The 18,602-nt window shown below is 43.7% G+C and overlaps 1 protein-coding gene across 7 annotated transcripts in view; it reads right to left on the reverse strand.

The window, feature by feature from the left end:
• Positions 1-18,602, reverse strand: part of LOC126462885 (protein-tyrosine sulfotransferase-like) — a 970,604-nt gene that overhangs the window by 740,309 nt on the left and 211,693 nt on the right. For 6 of the 7 annotated variants that reach the window (XM_050096111.1, XM_050096113.1, XM_050096107.1 and 3 more), the window contains exon 2: positions 14,772-14,844. The exons of the other annotated variant lie outside the window; for it this stretch is intronic. The gene's annotated coding sequence lies outside the window, so the exon portion shown is untranslated. The remainder of the gene's footprint in view (positions 1-14,771; positions 14,845-18,602) is intronic. 7 annotated transcript variants of the gene reach the window in all.

The following is an 18,602-nucleotide window of genomic DNA, read 5'->3' on the forward strand; positions in this document are numbered from 1 at the left end:
CGTCTTTCTTCATGTCAGAGTGTATGTTAAATGATCACAAGCAACATCAGCCATGCCGCCAGAGCGAATGTTATGAATACACGTATCCACATGTTCTGTCGTTCAGTCATGACAGTCAATGAATTGCTATTTCAGAGTGCCAAGTAAGTTAAGCCGTTTTTAACATTTTAATGAATAATTTTATATGTCATGTTCCTGATGACAAGTTGCGTTTTAAAGTTATTATGGCCTAACGTTAATATAATCATTCGTGGATCTGGTGGCGTAGTTACTAAAAATCTATTTCATTGAAACAGTAGACTGCTACGGTCGCAGGTTCGAATCCTGCCTCGGGCATGGATGTGTGTGATGTCCTTAGGTTAGTTAGGTTTAAGTAGTTCTAAGTTCTAAGGGACTGATGACCTGAGATGTTAAGTCCCATAGTGCTCAGAGCCATTTGAACCATTTTTTTGAAGCAGTAAAGTCGCGGTGTTTATATTTACCCAACATAAGTATTCACCATCTTTTAACTGGATTTTACGTTTGTTTTTAAGAAACATTTACATATTTAAACTGATTAATTTATTCAGAGTCATAACTAGTTTACAATATAGTAAAATTTCTTTTTTTCCAATAGTTGTGCAGTGTTTTTCCTAAATTTCACTTTGTCAGTCTGTGTTAATTATTGATGTATTATTCTGAAATGATGCTTTATTCACACTATGCTTGAATTCGTAGAAAATAAGCTGTAGGGGAACCAACATGGTAAAATGCACTTTCCTGTCATCATGTAATCTACTAACGATAACGCTGACGTTTTCTAACTTTACTTAGCAATTGACACAATTAACTACCTTGCAAAAAGTCTGAAAGCATGGAAGACCAAGGCTAGGATCTCTGTTAGCAACGCACTTTTCTTACAATAGATGGTAGCACCTGACAGCACAGTTCCCCTCGTCGGAGGGCAGATTGTCAGTATTAGAGAGCGAGACTGTGAGAGGAAACATTCTTTCTCCATCTGTTTGCTTTTAAAAAAGTACTCAGATCAGGAAAAAATTAAACGTAGTATCATTTGGAAGTCTTTAAGTTCACGTGAATGATATAATGTTTAAAACTTGTTTGTAGTCTAAAACTGATGCGTATCTGTACCGAATAAGAAATGGTGATGTATGAGGCTACTTGTTACGAGGTAACAACTTGCTTTGAGTTACGTGCAGTTCCTTGCTACCAATTTTTCTTGTGAAGGCAGCATAACAAATTACAAAAAGAAGACAGACAGAGGCACAACGCCAAAAGAAACACAAAGCGAAGAAGCAAAACAAGTCATGACAAATTAACACCAATCTGTAAAAACAAAACAGATTTTTCCATAATATCGTAACAAATTAGTTGTAAACAACAATCAACAGTACAAATTTAACAGTTTTGATTAATGCTTAATAGGTCACACTAAGTATAAGAACGTACCCCAGTCCTGCAACAACAAGTCCCATTGCGTGGCAAACAGTAATAGTGTGCATAACCAGAAGTAATGTCAATCAGCGATATTACTGATAGCTGAGCGTGAAGTAGAAAACATGCGGTGAATCTGTAATAATGGTGCTGCATCATAAAGTATTTCACGTTAATATAGGTCTAAAACCATTTTCTACTAAAACGACTGAAAAAATTATACGAACTATCCCAGTCTCCACTAACTGCACCGGATGTTATTGACTCCTTCACCAGTTATTTACATGTAAATCAAAACACTGTTCTAGAAAACATGTCCGTACAGCAGTATTATGAAGATACGTACGGTTTCCGATACGTACATCCTTTGAAAAAGGTGGCAAAGTGGTTTCTCACAGCCAAATACGAAATTTGTTCATAGTCGCAGAATTCAGTCACTTTGAAATTAATGTTTAAAGTTGCGAAAAGAAATTTGCCCGTAACATTTGAGTTTACATACACTTAACATTCTGAAATAATGCTGAATGATATCGCAAACGATACGTTAATTTTCTTGCTCCATCACTTACGATAGAAAATCCAGGTACAGCAAATTACTCCTGCCCCGCGTAAGAACGTATTCCGGCGTCCAGTCTTATTTGTCTAGTATTCTGACAATACCAGCAATGAGGAGGGTACTTTGAGAAGGAGGCGAGTTTTTCATTTACTGCATCTTCATTTAAATATGCTGCTACGTCAGTATCGCAAAATGCATTCGTTGGTTCTGGAACAAATAAATTCCACTTGGAAGTTTACGAGCGGGTACGGATTCGTAACCGATAAATCTCTGGCGTCAGTTTGACTCAACAAAAAAATGTCTGTTATTTACGCTCTTATAAAAGCAATACAAAAATCCGTTGGGTGCGAGAAAATAACAGTACCTGCCGTGCTGAAGTTTTTATAGCGCGCTATCAAGCGACGGTGAAATATTTATTTTAACCCCAAACAGACGTACACGTTGCGGGAGCCACGTACATCCATCTGCCGTGATGTACACGGGGGATTTGTTACCTGCAGTTATGAGTAACGCGGCATTTCGTTTCCCGCGGCAAAAAAGGAAGAGGCGAAAAGAGGGCCGTTGCTACGGCGGTACACTTGTGCCGGGATCATGGAGCCGTGAATAATGTATGCGATGGCAGCGCGACCTTATGCACGCGGTGATGACGTGGGCGGCGCGCCCGCCGACAGAGCATCACTAGATTCTCAGAAAGAGCGGCGCGGTAAAACGATGTCTATGAAATTTAAAGGACAGCTTCATGTCCATCTGGCTGCTCGTCTGAATAAGTCCTCTACTAGGTAAGTTTCCAGAGTTTCGATATGTTTATTTTCAGGGGCCAAATAGATGTAGACACATCATCCTCTTAAGTACTGGGTGTTCCACATATCTTACGACCCCATGCAAGACGCAGTAGGTGGTAGACATCAAGAGCTACATCTACATTTAACTCCGCAAGCCACCCAACGGTGTGTGTCGGAGGGCACTTTACGTGCCACTCTCATTACCTCCCTTTCCTGTTCCAGTCGCGTATGGTTCGCGGGAAGAACGACTGCCGGAAAAACTCCGTGCGCGCTCGAGTCTCTCTAATTTTACATTCGTGATCTCCTCGGCAGGTAGAAGTAGGGGGAATCAATATATTCGATACCTCATCCAGAAACGCACCCATTCGAAACCCGGACAGCAATCTACACCGCGATGCAGAGCGCCTTTCTTGCAGAGTCTGCCACTTAAGTTTGCTAAACATCTCCGTAACGCTATCACGCTTACCAAATAACCCTGTGACGAAACGCGCCGCTCTTCTTTGGATCTTCTCTATCTCCTCTGTCAACCCGACCTGGTACGGATCCCATACTGATTAGCAATACTCAAGTACAGGTCGAACGAGCGTTTTGTAAACCACCTCCTTTGTTGATGGACTACATTTTCTAAGGACTCTCCCAATGAATCTCAACCTGGCACCCGTCTTAAAAATGGTGCAAATGGCTCTGAGCACTATGGGACTTTATATCTGAGGTCATCAGTCCCAGTCGCCTAGAACTTAGAACTACTTAAACCTAACTAACCTAAGGACATCACACACATCCATGCCCGAGGCAGGATTCGAACCTGCGACCGTAGCGGTCGTGCGGTTCCAGACTAAAGCGCCTAGAACCGCTTGGTCACACCGGCCGGCTGGCACCCGCCTTACCAACAATTAATTTTATATGATCATTCCGCTTCAAATCGTTCCGCACGCATACTCCCAGATATTTTACAGAAGTAACTGCTACCAGTGTTTGTTCTGCTATCATATAATCATACAATAAAAGATCCTTCTTTCTATGTATTCGCTATACATTACATTTGTCTATATTAAGGGCCAGTTGTCACTCCCTACACCAAGTGCCTATCCGCTGCAGATCTTCCTGCATTTCGCTACAATTTTCTAATGCTGCAACTTCTCTGTATACTACAGCATCATCCGCAAAAAGCCGCATGGAACTTCTGACACTATCTACTAGGTCATTTATATACACTCCTGGAAATTGAAATAAGAACACCGTGAATTCATTGTCCCAGGAAGGGGAAACTTTATTGACACATTCCTGGGGTCAGATACATCACATGATCACACTGACAGAACCACAGGCACATAGACACAGGCAACAGAGCATGCACAATGTCGGCACTAGTACAGTGTATATCCACCTTTCGCAGCAATGCAGGCTGCTATTCTCCCATGGAGACGATCGTAGAGATGCTGGATGTAGTCCTGTGGAACGGCTTGCCATGCCATTTCCACCTGGCGCCTCAGTTGGACCAGCGTTCGTGCTGGACGTGCAGACCGCGTGAGACGACGCTTCATCCAGTCCCAAACATGCTCAATGGGGGACAGATCCGGAGATCTTGCTGGCCAGGGTAGTTGACTTACACCTTCTAGATCACGTTGGGTGGCACGGGATACATGCGGACGTGCATTGTCCTGTTGGAACAGCAAGTTCCCTTGCCGGTCTAGGAATGGTAGAACGATGGGTTCGATGACGGTTTGGATGTACCGTGTACTATTCAGTGTCCCCTCGACGATCACCAGTGGTGTCCGGCCAGTGTAGGAGATCGCTCCCCACACCATGATGCCGGGTGTTGGCCCTGTGTGCCTCGGTCGTATGCAGTCCTGATTGTGGCGCTCACCTGCACGGCGCCAAACACGCATACGACCATCATTGGCACCAAGGCAGAAGCGACTCTCATCGCTGAAGACGACACGTCTCCATTCTTCCCTCCATTCACGCCTGTCACGACACCACTGGAGGCGGGCTGCACGATGTTGGGGCGTGAGCGGAAGACGGCCTAACGGTGTGCGGGACCGTAGCCCAGCTTCATGGAGACGGTTGCGAATGGTCCTCGCCGATACCCCAGGAGCAACAGTGTCCCTAATTTGCTGGGAAGTGGCGGTGCGGTCCCCTACGGCACTGCGTAGGATCCTACGGTCTTGGCGTGCATCCGTGCGTCGCTGCGGTCCGGTCCCAGGTCGACGGGCACGTGCACCTTCCGCCGACCACTGGCGACAACATTAATGTACTGTGGAGACCTCACGCCCCACGTGTTGAGCAATTCGGCGGTACGTCCACCCGGCCTCCCGCATGCCCACTATACGCCCTCGCTCAAAGTCCGTCAACTGCACATACGGTTCACGTCCACGCTGTCGCGGCATGCTACCAGTGTTAAAGATTGCGATGGAGCTCCGTATGCCACGGCAAACTGGCTGACACTGACGGCGGCGGTGCACAAATGCTGCGCAGCTAGCGCCATTCGACGGCCAACACCGCGGTTTCTGGTGTGTCCGCTGTGCCGTGCGTGTGATCATTGCTTGTACAGCCCTCTCGCAGTGTCCGGAGCAAGTATGGTGGGTCTGACACACCGGTGTCAATGTGTTCTTTTTTCCATTTCCAGGAGTGTATATATTGTGAAAAGCAATGGTCCCATAACACTCCCCTGTGGCACGCCAGAGGTTATCTTAACGGCTGTAGACGTCTCTCCAGTGATAACAACATGCTGTGTTCTGTTTGCTAAAAACTCTTCAATCCAGCCACACAGCTGGTCTGATATTCCGTAGGCTCTTACTTTGTTTATCAGGCGACAGTGTGGAACTGTATCGAAAGCCTTCCGGAAGTCAAGGAAAATGGCATCTACCTGGGAGCCTGTATCTAATATTTTCTGGGTCTCATGAACAAATAAAGCGAGCTGGGTCTCACACGATCGCTGTTTCCGGAATCCATGTTGATTCTACAGAGTAGATTCTGGGATTCCAGAAATGACATGATACGCGAGCAAAAAACATGTTCTGAAATTCTACAACAGATCGATCTCAGAGATATAGGCCTATAGTTTTGCGCATCTGCTCGACGACCCTTCTTGAAAACTGGGACTACCTGTGCTCTTTTCCAATCATTTGGAACCTTCCGTTGCTCTAGAGACTTACGGTACACGGCTGCTAGAACGGGGCAAGTTCTTTCGCGTACTCTGTGTAGAATCGAATTGGTATCCCGTCAGGTCCAGTGGACTTTCCTCTGTTGAGTGATTTCAGTTGCTTTTCTATTCCTTGGACACTTATTTCGATATCAGCCATTTTTTAGTTTGTGCGAGGTTTAGAGAAAGAACTGCAGTGCGGTCTTCCTCTGTCAAACAGCTTTGGAGAAAGGTGTTTAGTATTTCAGCTTTACGCGAATCAGATGCACTGTCGCCCGTCTACTAAATTTAAAACACACTGACAGAAAAAAATCGCAACACCAAAAAATAATTAATATGGACTAATGAAATTTCGGTAATACATCTGTCTACGTAACGCATTTGAGTGATTAACACTGCAAGATCACAGGTTCGTGTAAGCGGGAGATAAGCCGTTGCAAATGTGAAATGCTGGTACACTAATAACAGGCGTAACCGCCAGAATGTTGCGTGCAAACGTGCATGCATCGTGTTTTACAGGTGTCGTACGTTCCTTTATAGGATGGAGTTCCATGCCTCTTGCACTTGGTCGTTCGATACATGGAGGGTTAATGCTGTTTGGTGATGACGCTAGAGTTTTCATCCAATGATGCCTCCTATGTGCACGATTGGAGACAGATCTGGTAATCGAGGAGGCCAAGGCAACAGGTCGACACTCCGTAGAGCATCTTGGGTTACAACAGCGGTATGCGGGCAAACGTTATCGTGTTGGGAAACACCCCCTGGGACGCTGTTCATGAATGGCAACATAGCAGGTCGAATAACCAGATTTTGGAACAAATTTGCAGTCAAGATGCGGGGAATAACAACGAAAATACTCCTACTGTCATACGAAATCGCATCCCAGACCGTAATTTCTGGTGTTGGTCCAGTGTGTCTACCACGCAGAGAGGTTGGTTGCAGGCCGTCAGTTGGCCTCCTCCTAACAAGGGAACCTCCCCATCGCACCCCCCTCAGATTTAGTTATGAGTTGGCACAGTGGATAGGCCTAGAAAAACTGAACACAGATCAATCGAGAAAACAGGAAGAAGTTGTGTGGAACTATGAAAAAAATAAGCAAAATATACAAACTGAGTCGTGCATGCAAAATACAGGCAACATCACAGGACACTGTGAGCTCAGGATCACCGTGGTCCCGTGGTTAGCGTGAGCAGCTGCGCAATGAGAGGTCCTTGGTTCAAGGCTTTCCTTGAGCGAAAAATTTAATTTTTTATTTTCAGACAATTATCAAAGTTCAGGCACTCACACACAACTTCGCTCTCCAAAATTCCAGGACATGTTCAGATTTGGTTGGACATATGCAGGGTTTGACGGCCTACACACGGAAAAATTTGAAAACGTTAAAAAGGAAGGTTTTGACAGGCACAGGGAAAACTGTGCGACTGTGAAACTGTTGCATTCATTTGTTGCAGTTTATGTGACAAACTCTTATGTTTTCATCACTTTTTGGGAGTGATTATCTCATCCACAAGAAAACCTAAATCGGACAAGGTAGAAGAATCTTTTTACCCATTCGCCAAGTGGACAAGATAGGTGGGTCGACAACATATTCCTGTCATGTGACGCACATGCCGTCACCAGTGTCTTACAGAACATATCAGACGTGTTTTCCTGTGGAGGAATCGGTTGACCTATGACCTTGCGATCAAATGTTTTCGGTTCCCATTGGAGAGGCACGTCCTTTCGTCTACAAACCGCACGGTTTTGCGGTGCGGTCGCAAAACACAGCCACTAAACTTATTACAGTGAACAGAAAGGTCAATGAACGAACGGACAGATCATAACTTTGCGAAAATAAAGTAAGTAAACTTTTCACTCGAGGAAGAACTTGAACCGAGGACCTCTCGTTCCGCACTTGCTCACTCTAACCACGGGACCACGGCGCTCATGAGCTTACACTGTCCTTGATGTTGGCTATGTTTTGCATGGACTACTCAGTTTGTATATTTTGCTTATTTTTTTCATAGTTCCACACAACTTCTTCCTGTTTTCTCGATTGATCTGTGTTCAGTTTTTCAAGGCCTATCCACTGTGCCAACTCATAACTAAATCTGAGGGGGCTGCGATGGGGAGGTTCCCTTGGAAGCACAACACGATCATCGTAGCCACCGTGGCTGAACCAGCTTTCATCGGAAAACACGACAGACGTCCACCCTGCCCTCTAATGATTTCTCGCTTCACACTGTTGAAATCGCAAATGGCGATGGCTGAATGCACGGTATAAAGAGTCTTTCCCTGAGCTGTTCTTGAAGCAATCTATTTGTAACAGTTCGTTCTGTCACTGTGGACCAACTGCAGCCCGAATTCCTGCTGTAGACGAAGTACAATGCTCTAGAGCCATTCGCCGAACACGATGGTCTTCCTTTCATTAGTGCCACGTGGTCCTTCAGATCCCGGTCTTCTTGCGACCGTACATTCCTGTGATCACCGCTGCCAGCAATCATGTACAGCGGCTATATTCCTGCCAAGTATTTCTGCAATACCGCAGAAGGAAGATAAACCTTCTCGTAGCCCTATTATACGACCTCATTCAAACTCAATGAGGTGTTCATAATGGTGTTCAAAATGGCGTCTTTGCCGCTTTACAGGCATTCTTGACTAAAATCAACTAACCACGTTCAGTCTCAAAGGTAACTAGCGTTCACATCCGTTGCAACATGTACTTAAAGCGAACCTGGTTTTCATCCTTATACTGACGCTACTTACGCAACTCCTGGGTGAAGGGAGCGAAATTTGAGTAGACATGATCTTTCAGATATAGAAACACGCCTATCCACTTTCGTTTGTATCGTGCAAGTCCTCCTCGTTGCTGCGATTTTTTTTTCCTTCAGTGTACACCCAAATAAATTTTGTACTCGCGCATGTCATGCAACGAAATGTCGGAACTGCCTCCCATTGCTTTCCACATATTTCTGACATCTACTCAAGAAATTATACACGTCACGATGTAACTTTCTTTGAGAATTGAATTAATTGACTCGCGGTTATTATCCTTGAGTTCCTGTAGCGCGTGTCGATTTGTTGTGTACACTTATCCTTTACTACTCCCCACAAACAGAAATAGCACGTGATTAAATAGGGACCGTGAGTGGGCGAGATGTTGTTGCAAATGACTCTGTCAAGAAACAAATCATTAATTGCAATCAAAGGTACGCTAGCCATCTGAGCCCTTGCCGAATCCTGCTGAAGAAGTGCGAAGTTTCGTTCTCTTTCACTCAATTCATTTAAAAAACGGTGGCAAAATGCTTTGCATATATCTCTCACTGTTGACTGTGCTATTTAAAAAATTGGTCCTATTACTCTTTCACCACTAATTATGCACCATACTCCTGTTTTTGAACATGAAAAGGGTTCCTCATAAAGCAGAATAGGTCCGTCGGCACTTCAGTGTCGACAGTTTTTGGTTTTAACATACCCTTGCAAATGGAACCTGGCCTCGTCTGAAAACAAAATTAGGGCAGGATCCATTTCTCCGTCATGCACTTGTCTCAACAGCCAACTGCAAAACCAAACCCTGTGAGCGGCATCATTAGGTTTAAGTTCTTGCATTACTGTTCCTTTATGCCGGTCGGTGTGGCGGAGCGGTTCTAGGCGCTGCAGTCTGGAACCGCGCGACCGCTACGGTCGCAGGTTCGAATCCTGCCTCGGGCATGGATATGTGTGATGTCCTTAGGTTAGTTAGGGTTAAGTAGTTCTAAGTTCTAGGGGACTGATGACCTCAGATGTTTAGTCCCATAGTGCTCAGAGCCATTTGAGCCATTTTTTTGTTCCTTTATGGTGCCTTAGCTCAAGTAACATAGGCTTCTGTACAGAGGTGCAAGAAATTTGCGTCGAAGAGGCTTTTGAGGTGAATTTTCCAGGCGGTGAGCAGCGTCATCGAGATGAGCTTTTGTGAAACACGCACGAAGCCGTTTTCGCTTGCAGAGTTCCCGTTTCCCGAATTTTTTTCATTAATTTGTGAATTGCATCACGACTCTGAATTCAGACTCCTGGAAACTTCCGTTCAAACAATCCCCGGGCAATACGAGCGGACTCGGTACGCACATACGAATGGTACATAAACTTTCGTTGTGGAATGAAGTAATTCGGTCTCTTCAATGTTTCGTTTGTATGCTTCACTACTACACTCATGGTATTTCTTTCACTGCTCGAATGACGCGTACTGCAGTCGGCATTAACAGGGAGCCGCGGGACCCATTCGGCTCCGATGCCCGACAAACAACCGCGCGCATGCGGCCCATCAGATAAAAGGAACACCGTGTATATAAAAAGTTGGCGAGTTTTTGACAGACGAGGATGATATGCCCATATCCATTTATACTCTTGAAAATGAATACAAGCACATAACAAGCTAGTGGTCCTGAATAAAATACTTATTTAAACTGTCAGTCTGCTGGAAAAGCTGTCTTTCTTCGCATTTATCGAGGCTGTGGCGTCCACCTAGATGCAGTCAATCGATGTACATAGAGACGGTGGTCATATGGGGCCACGGACCTCTAAAGGAAGCAAGGTTAGAGCGAAAACGTCATATCGACGTATTTTTTACATTACGCGAACTAGGAAAACTGAGGAAAATGTAAATCTGGCTGGCCGAATGTGTAGCTTCAATCATCCCCCTCCCCATCGAAAAAAAACGGATCGCAGATCGCTCTTTACTGACAATCTTGCTTCTGCGATTTAGAGCAATCGTGGGAAACCTAAATCCGGCTGTCATGAAGAGGATTTGAATACCAGTTCTCCCAATTATGAATCCACTCTCTTACTACTTCGCCACCATGCTAGTGTGAAATTTGAGGCATTAGGGACATTGCATTAGCCCAGATAGGATAGAGCAGTCCGAGGACTTGTTCAAGTATGAAGCCAAGAGGGCGCAGGGTCGGAATGGGGATCGGAGAACAGACTCAATGGTGATATGGTTTAAGGTGCCCGGCAATGGAAATACCGTGTGGCTAGGGCCTCCCGTCGGGTAAACCGTTCGCCTGGTGCAAGTCTTTCGAGTTGACGCCACTTCGGCGACTTGCGTGTCGATAGGGATGAAAAAATGATGGTAAGGACAACACTACTCCCAGTTCCTGAGCGGAGAAAATCTCCGACCCAGCCGGGAATCGAACCCGGACCGTAAGGTATGACATTCCGTCACGCTGACCACTCAGCTACCAGGAGTGGACAAAGTGCCCGGTATCTCACCCCAGAACCGCTCACCCTGGTGGGCCTCCGTTGGAAAGATCGTATTCGGAAGGCGGACGAGATGAATTTACCATCGACTGAAATATCGTAGTAATAAAACAGTACAGCACACTACTGTCCAGATTAACATCCTGTGGAGGGTGAGTTCGACTCCGGTCCAACGGTTTCTTTGCTGTTTCTTTCTTTATACTTGCTCTGCTTTAAGTTTTGATAACAGCTGATTACCGCCTCCTTTATGTCAATTAGGAAATATATGACACAGAAATAATACGCAACCGATTTCATATTTAATATGCTGCAGGCCCAAACGGTTTTTGCACCAAGAATATTGTATGAAGTTCACCTTGCGAAAGTGGCTTTAATTTTCGCTAAGTTTAAAGGTAAATTTATTTCAGTATTATTCTGAAATACTGATCTCTCAGATGTTACTTTTCATATATATCATACATACTTTAACAGTTTAGGAAACGCAGATGACCTTAAAATCTAATGAACAAGCGACTGGATTTTAACTGCACCCGACTTTAAACTTTGGCGCTTCTTCATAGGTATTTAAAATTAGCTTTAAAACTGCTCGTCAAACGCCGTCTTCGGGAAATGCAGGGCACTGACAAGGGGAGGCCGCCAATTGTGAAATTCAGATTCGAGTCATACTGCGCATAATAAAAGCTCATGGCCAGAGGTGTAATATGGCAAAGCACCAAGATGCACTTCTCAGCCGTTGTCGAGAAAATCGTCAGTTAAAAGAAACCGTTGCGGTGAAATACTCTCGACGATTAATAATTTTCCACAGCGTTGTGGCGCAGTGGTAAGCGCTCGGGTTCGTAATCCGAAGGTCGCCGGATCGAATCTCGCGACATGCATTTTTTTTTATTATTAGTTTTTTGTAATTCAGATATATATAAAGTATTAATGAATTGCTTATGCATGTTGGTGAAGGCGGATCGGTCTCCAATTGTACCGCCCCCATTTTTCCGTTTTTTTTTTTTTTTAACAGGGTGTACCAAAGCTCTCCCGTCCGCACTGATTTTCGACAATGTTATAAGTTGCGCTAGGGACCGCATCTACCTTCTTTCGAAGTTAGCGGGCAACTACGCTGTTATGCGGCGGCTCGTTTCGGCCCATTCAACATCTATCCATCAAGTGTAACGAGCGAGTAACGGAGTTTATATTTCATACCTGCCACAGAAAATTTGTGTTCATGGGGTCTCTATTCTAATTCGAACGTTTGACTTACGCTACACGTATTCGTTTCGGAATATCGTTTCTACGTCTTCCGTTAACTATACGTGGTTAACATTACGAAGACAATTAATAACATTTGTGAAATACGACTTTGTTTGCGGAAAACATAATGATGTCGCCAGTTTTTCCACGACAAACGACTTTCAACAACTTATTATATGCATAATTGTTGCAACTGATTGCCCCGAATTATATATATATATATATATATATTTGAATTATAAAAAACAAATACTAAAAAAAAAGGTTGCATAGCGCGAGATTCGACCCGGCGACCTTCGGATTACGAACCAGAGCGCTTACCGCTGCGCCACGACGCTGTAGAGAATTATTAATCGTAGAGAGTATTTCACCGCAACGGTTTCTTTTAACTGTCGATTTTCTCGACAACGGCTGAGAAATGCATCTTGGTGCTTTGCCACATTACACCTCTGGCCATGAGGTTTTATTATGCGCAGTATGAATCGAATCTGAATTTCGCAATTGGCGGCCTCCCCTTGTGAGCGAGCGAACGCGGAAGTCCGCAAAGAATGTCTCCTTTCCCTAAAGAGAGATTTGCATCATTCTCATATCTTTATGTGTGAAAACAAAGAAAAAACTTAAATAAAGCCCAATTGTCGCTTGGAAAAAGAAAGCAACTGAAGTTTGCAGCCATAAGCAGACGGTATTCTCCCTAATTTCCGTCGTATGCGGCAATTGTTCTAAAGCTCCGAAAATCGACTGAAGGTGATGTGACTGAAGTGCAAACGAGAAGTAACAACCACTGTTAAACAGAGACCAGACATACCTCGTGTATCGACAGACAGCAGACAGTGAAAATTCGCGTGAAATCAGCGGAAGATGTCGCAAGTGAGCTCTAGATTCCCACCAGTAGTCCAACTAGCACAATGACTGTGAGGACAGACTTTGAAAGAATGTACAATATCGAGCAGCTCCTTATAGGATATACGTTCTGTATTCAATGCTAATCGACGTTTGGGGTGCTGTAAGGAGGAAGCCACTAGACAGCTGTGACAAGAGACGAGCGATCGGGAATGATCACGCTGTACGCTGTGGCAATCCAATCGAAGGGTTTGGGTTTGACGAATTCCAGGAGAAAGTTAGCTGCCATCATGTGTACTGACGACAGTTAAGTGTAGCCGAGGTGGTGCTACGGCTTTGGAATATTTTCCGTGATTTCAGTGTCATCCTTTATTGCGCATAAGAAAACGCAAAATGTGGGAGGATACGATTACATTTTACATCAATGTGTACTGCGTAGAGTAGAGGAACAGTTTTTATCAGCACACCAACGTATCCTGTCTTAAAGTAGCATCCGTGAGGCTACGGTTTGTGAACCTTAACATTCCTGAAGCGGAATGGCGTTCCCAGAATCCCGACACGAACCTTATCGAAAACCTTTGGGATGAGTTATAACGCAGACTTCTCTGCTGACCCCAGCGTCCAACATCACTGCCTTCTTTGGCTGTTGAGGAAGAACTGGCTGCTGTTCCTCCACAGGCATTCAGACACCTTATTGAAGGGGTCCCAAGCACAGTTCAAACCGTCAAATAGGCGAAGAATGGACACACCCCATATTAACGTCCATTAATAGGGGTACAGATACTTTTGATCACATAGTGTCAAGTGAATTACAAAAACTATACATTGCATTCGACAATGTCTGTGTATTTCAGGTCACTGTTGATGCATCAATGCGAATAGTCTTGCCGCAGTGGTAACACCGGTTGCCGTCAGACCACCGAAGTTAAGCTTTGTCGGGCTTGGCTAGCTCTTGTATGGGTGACCGTTCTGTGTTCCGAGCGCTGTTGGCAAGCGAGATGCACTCAGCCCTTGTGAGGCAACTTGAGCAGGTACTTGATCGAGAAGCAGCAGCACCGGTCACGGAAACTGACAACGGCACGAAGAGCGGTGTGCTGATCACAAGCCCCTCCATATCCGCATCCAGTGACGCCTGTGGACTGGGGATGACACGGCGATCGGTCGGTACTGTTGGGCCTTCCGAGGTCTGTTCGGACGGAGTTTAGTTTAGGTCTTAGTAGATGCATCAGTAAATTAAGGTGAAACACGTATGACAAAATGCAATACACATTGATTCAGTTGCCCATGGACATAACCTAAAAATCGTTAATATAATATTTAGAGAGGAATTCGTGGCTGGCCGCATCAAACCCGTCATAAGACTGATGACACAAAAAAAAAAAAAAAAAAAAAAAAAAAATTAGAAACTATTATTACAGTTTCCGTAAGGCGCGTTCCGGCAGTCGCTGCTATTAGATCATAAAAAACGCAGAAACAACATATCTCATCAATGAGTACAATGTAGCACATAATAAGTACCAAACAGAATATACTGCTGAATTGCGTAGCAGCAAAACATACTTACGTGTGACGCAGGCGCCTCAGACGCGGCTGAAGGCTGACGTGGTTGCTGATGCTACCGCCACGATACCACACTTCTGAAACACAAAAGGTAAGAACAATCAACATTACACTACCCTGTCTTGTGCGAAATCCGATAATCAGCAATATTATATATATATATATATATATATATATATATATATATATATATATATATATATAATCTTAAATATATGAAATTAATACTATAATACTACTTTTTAGAGATAGTGGTCGTGGAATGTACTGTTCGTGAGTTAAGTCTATTTGCTCTCCTGAGTTTTCTTGTGGCGAGGACTATGCGGAATTCTCGCCATCACGGCAACTGTGTGTCCTTTGCTGTGTCTTTGTCTACTGTGGCCTACAAAGGTAAGTGAGTACCTAGGGCGAAAACGCAGGGCACTGTGAAAACCGCACAATAGTTAAATTTCGCGTCTCTGTACGTAGTGTTGATAACGCACATGAGCTGGAATAGAAATGTTGGCGCCGTAGTTCCTGATTATAGACTGTGCGTCAGCACGCTGGGTGGGATCTCGTCAAGGAAGATCATATCTCACAGTCTGTCTGACGTTAAGTTGGATAGTTTCCTTGGTGCTCGAGAGGAGTAGGCTAAGCGTTTCATCCTTCCCCTACCTGTCATTTCCATAATTATCCATTATGACACAAATAAAATAATCAACCACATTGCACTGAAAAAGAAAGGTGCATTCATCATTACCATTATCATCCCCTTGCATGGTTTAGCTGTTGTAATCACCTGTTACGTTCTCTATCATTCGTCCATCCATCCATCCATCCATCCATCCATCCATCCATCCATCCATCCATCCATCCATCCATCCATCCCACCATACATCCATCCATCCATCCATCCCATATGAGGTCTACCCAGTTCTCTCTTTCCTGTCAGCCGATAATTCATTACCTTTTTTGGCAACGTATTTTCTGTCTTCTATCAACATGATTTTCCCATTTCATTCTATTTTCTTCTACTAGGTCTACAACTTTGATTCCGCCGTTTTTTCTCGAAGTTTGGGACTTTATTGTGAAAAACTTACCAAAAAATTATGATTCATAGTATTTCCCATTGCTCGCCACTACATTCTCCCATCTTTCGGTTAGCATATGAATCCCGTGGCGGAAGAAGTGGGTGTCTTTTGTGGGGATCCATGAATCGAATTTTGCACTTGTTCATATGATCGGAAATGCTGGTCAGCCAGACTGTATGCCACTGATTGAAAAATGTGGTAGTCAGAGAGAGCAACGTATGGAGAATACGGCGGGAGGGATAGGACTTCTCATTTCAACTTTTCCGTGTATATTTTTACGGGTTTTGCAACGTGGGGTCGAGCACTGACCTGCAGAAAAATTACCTTTACGTGTCTGTTGCTGTATTGTGGCCGTTTGCGTTTCAGTACTGGGCTCTAACGCATCAATTGCTTTCGATAATTATGTCCTGTGACTGTCTTCGTCTGTTTCAGTAGCTACGAAAAAGTTTTGTCTTCCACCGTCATGCTGGGCTTCGACATCAAAATCACCATTCTTAAGGCGTTGAATACATTCTCTGCACCTTCTTCCACAAATAGTTCCCTCGCCATTGGTCTTACCCAGCATTTTGAGAGCCACAGCCGCATATTTCTTCACGTTAAAGCAGAAAACTAAAACTTCCCGTAAATGGCGAGAAATGGGTACGTAAGTTGACGTACTTAAGCGATAATAACCTTATGATGCAATTACAAATCCACTAATATTTTTATGGCATTATCTTTACAGATGCCTAAGCTTATTGTATTACACCTGTGACCAACCACCTGAACCCCACTTGCCGCTACTACCGTCTACTGCAAAACGGCGGAGGCAAAGTTGTAGACCTAATATCTTGTCATTAACTGAAAATAATTTTAAATCTTATCTTATTGTGTTATTCCTTATATTATCAATTTTCTTACTGCCACTAACATACCTCATGAACTCCATCTAGGCTACTTGTATACGACACTTTTCTTTTTCTGTTGCTGTCCGTGATTCACAACCTTATACAAGAGTAGGTACAGCCATAACATTAAAGAATTTCATTTCTGTTTCTCTTCCTGTTTTTCCCCCAGAGTTGTTTCAATTGAAGTTAAAATCTTCTGGGTTATTAGACAACTGAAATGGGATACTTGTTCTAAAAATTATCTCATTTATTATTATTTTCGATTTGGCTGGATTCTTCCGTTTGAAAGCCGTTATCTTTGTTTTATTTGCAGAGAAGTTGTAATATATTGCGTTTCGGCTCAATCTGTATACCGCTCTTTGTAAATTATCTTCTGTTTCCCGTATAATTATATGGTCACCAGCATATAAAAGAGTATTCACTAGTATGCTAGATCGTATTTTAATTCCTACGTGTATTTCATCTATCCACTTCATAACTAGGTCGTTAAGGCTCTGAGCACTATGGGACTTAAGATCGGAGGTCATCAGTCCCCTAGAACTTAGAACTACTTAAACCTAACTAACCTAAGGACATCACACACATCGATGACCGAGGCAGCATTCGAACCTGCGACCGTAGCAGTCGCGCGGTACCGGACTGAAGCGCCTAGAACCACTCGTCCATCAGGGCCGGCCTAGGTCGTTAATATATAAATTGAATAAAGTGGGAAACAGACTGCACTCTTGTCGAACATCATGATTTATCAAAAATTTCAGTTGACATTTTCGAACCGGTACTTATAACTACATTTGTATTTACACACAGACTCTTTACAGTATTAGTAACATATTTTGGAAAACCTTTTATCTCCAATATTCTCCGCGAGAGGGGCCTATTTATTTTATCAAAGGCTTTCTCAAAATCAATAAATGATAAATGCGTTTCGCCTAATTCCCGATTTTTTAAATAATTTATCTTATTATAAATATATTAGCATTACACAAAAGTCCCTTTCTGAAGCCTGACTGTTCTTCTGAGAGTATTGCATCAGCGACAGTTTGAAGCCTTTGATTAAGAAATTTTTTTCATGAATAACGTGGATTAATATCAATATTTCGGTATGTTCAAATGGTTCAAATGGCTCTGAGCACTATGGGACTTAACATCTGTGGCCATCAGTCCCCTAGAACTTAGAACTACTTAAACCTAACTAACCTAAGGACATCACACACAACCATGCCCGAGGCAGGATTCGAACCTGCGACCGTAGCAGTCGCGCGGTTCCGGATTGCGCGCCTAGAACCTCGGTATGTTCCACGAATACCTTTCAAAATTGTTTACTACATTCGGCTGATAACGAAGAGCTAATTATACACTAACGTTACCATTTCCTGTAGCTCGCACAGTTATTATTTACGTTTCCACTTTGAGCTCCAGTGCTAGAACTTTTTCCATTCCGTTACCTTGCATCAGTATTCTGACTGATTTGATGCAATTGTCCATTATTTCCTCTCCTGTGCCAACCTCCTCATCTCAGAGTAGCACTCACACGCAGCGTCTTCAATTTAGTTAACCTACAGTGCCAAAGTATAACAATCTGCGTACTAATTAAGTGCCATACCGGAGATTTCCTGTTAACAGTCGAAACTGGTGATGTGTGCATTACTCAGTACGATCGTGACGCTGAACAGAATTATCTGCATGTCATGCAATACCTTAGAAACACGTCAATGATTGACTCATACATACAAATGACCCGGAATGGGTAACTTCAGAAAATCCATGACGCCGTTTGCGAATGATGGTAGAAAACCGTAGCGAAGTGCAGGAAGATATGCGGAAGATCGATAATTGATGTAGGGACTGGTAGTTAATCCTCTACATACACAAATGTAG

This window comes from Schistocerca serialis, chromosome 1, assembly GCF_023864345.2.
Source record: "Schistocerca serialis cubense isolate TAMUIC-IGC-003099 chromosome 1, iqSchSeri2.2, whole genome shotgun sequence".
NCBI classification, from domain to species: domain Eukaryota; kingdom Metazoa; phylum Arthropoda; class Insecta; order Orthoptera; family Acrididae; genus Schistocerca; species Schistocerca serialis.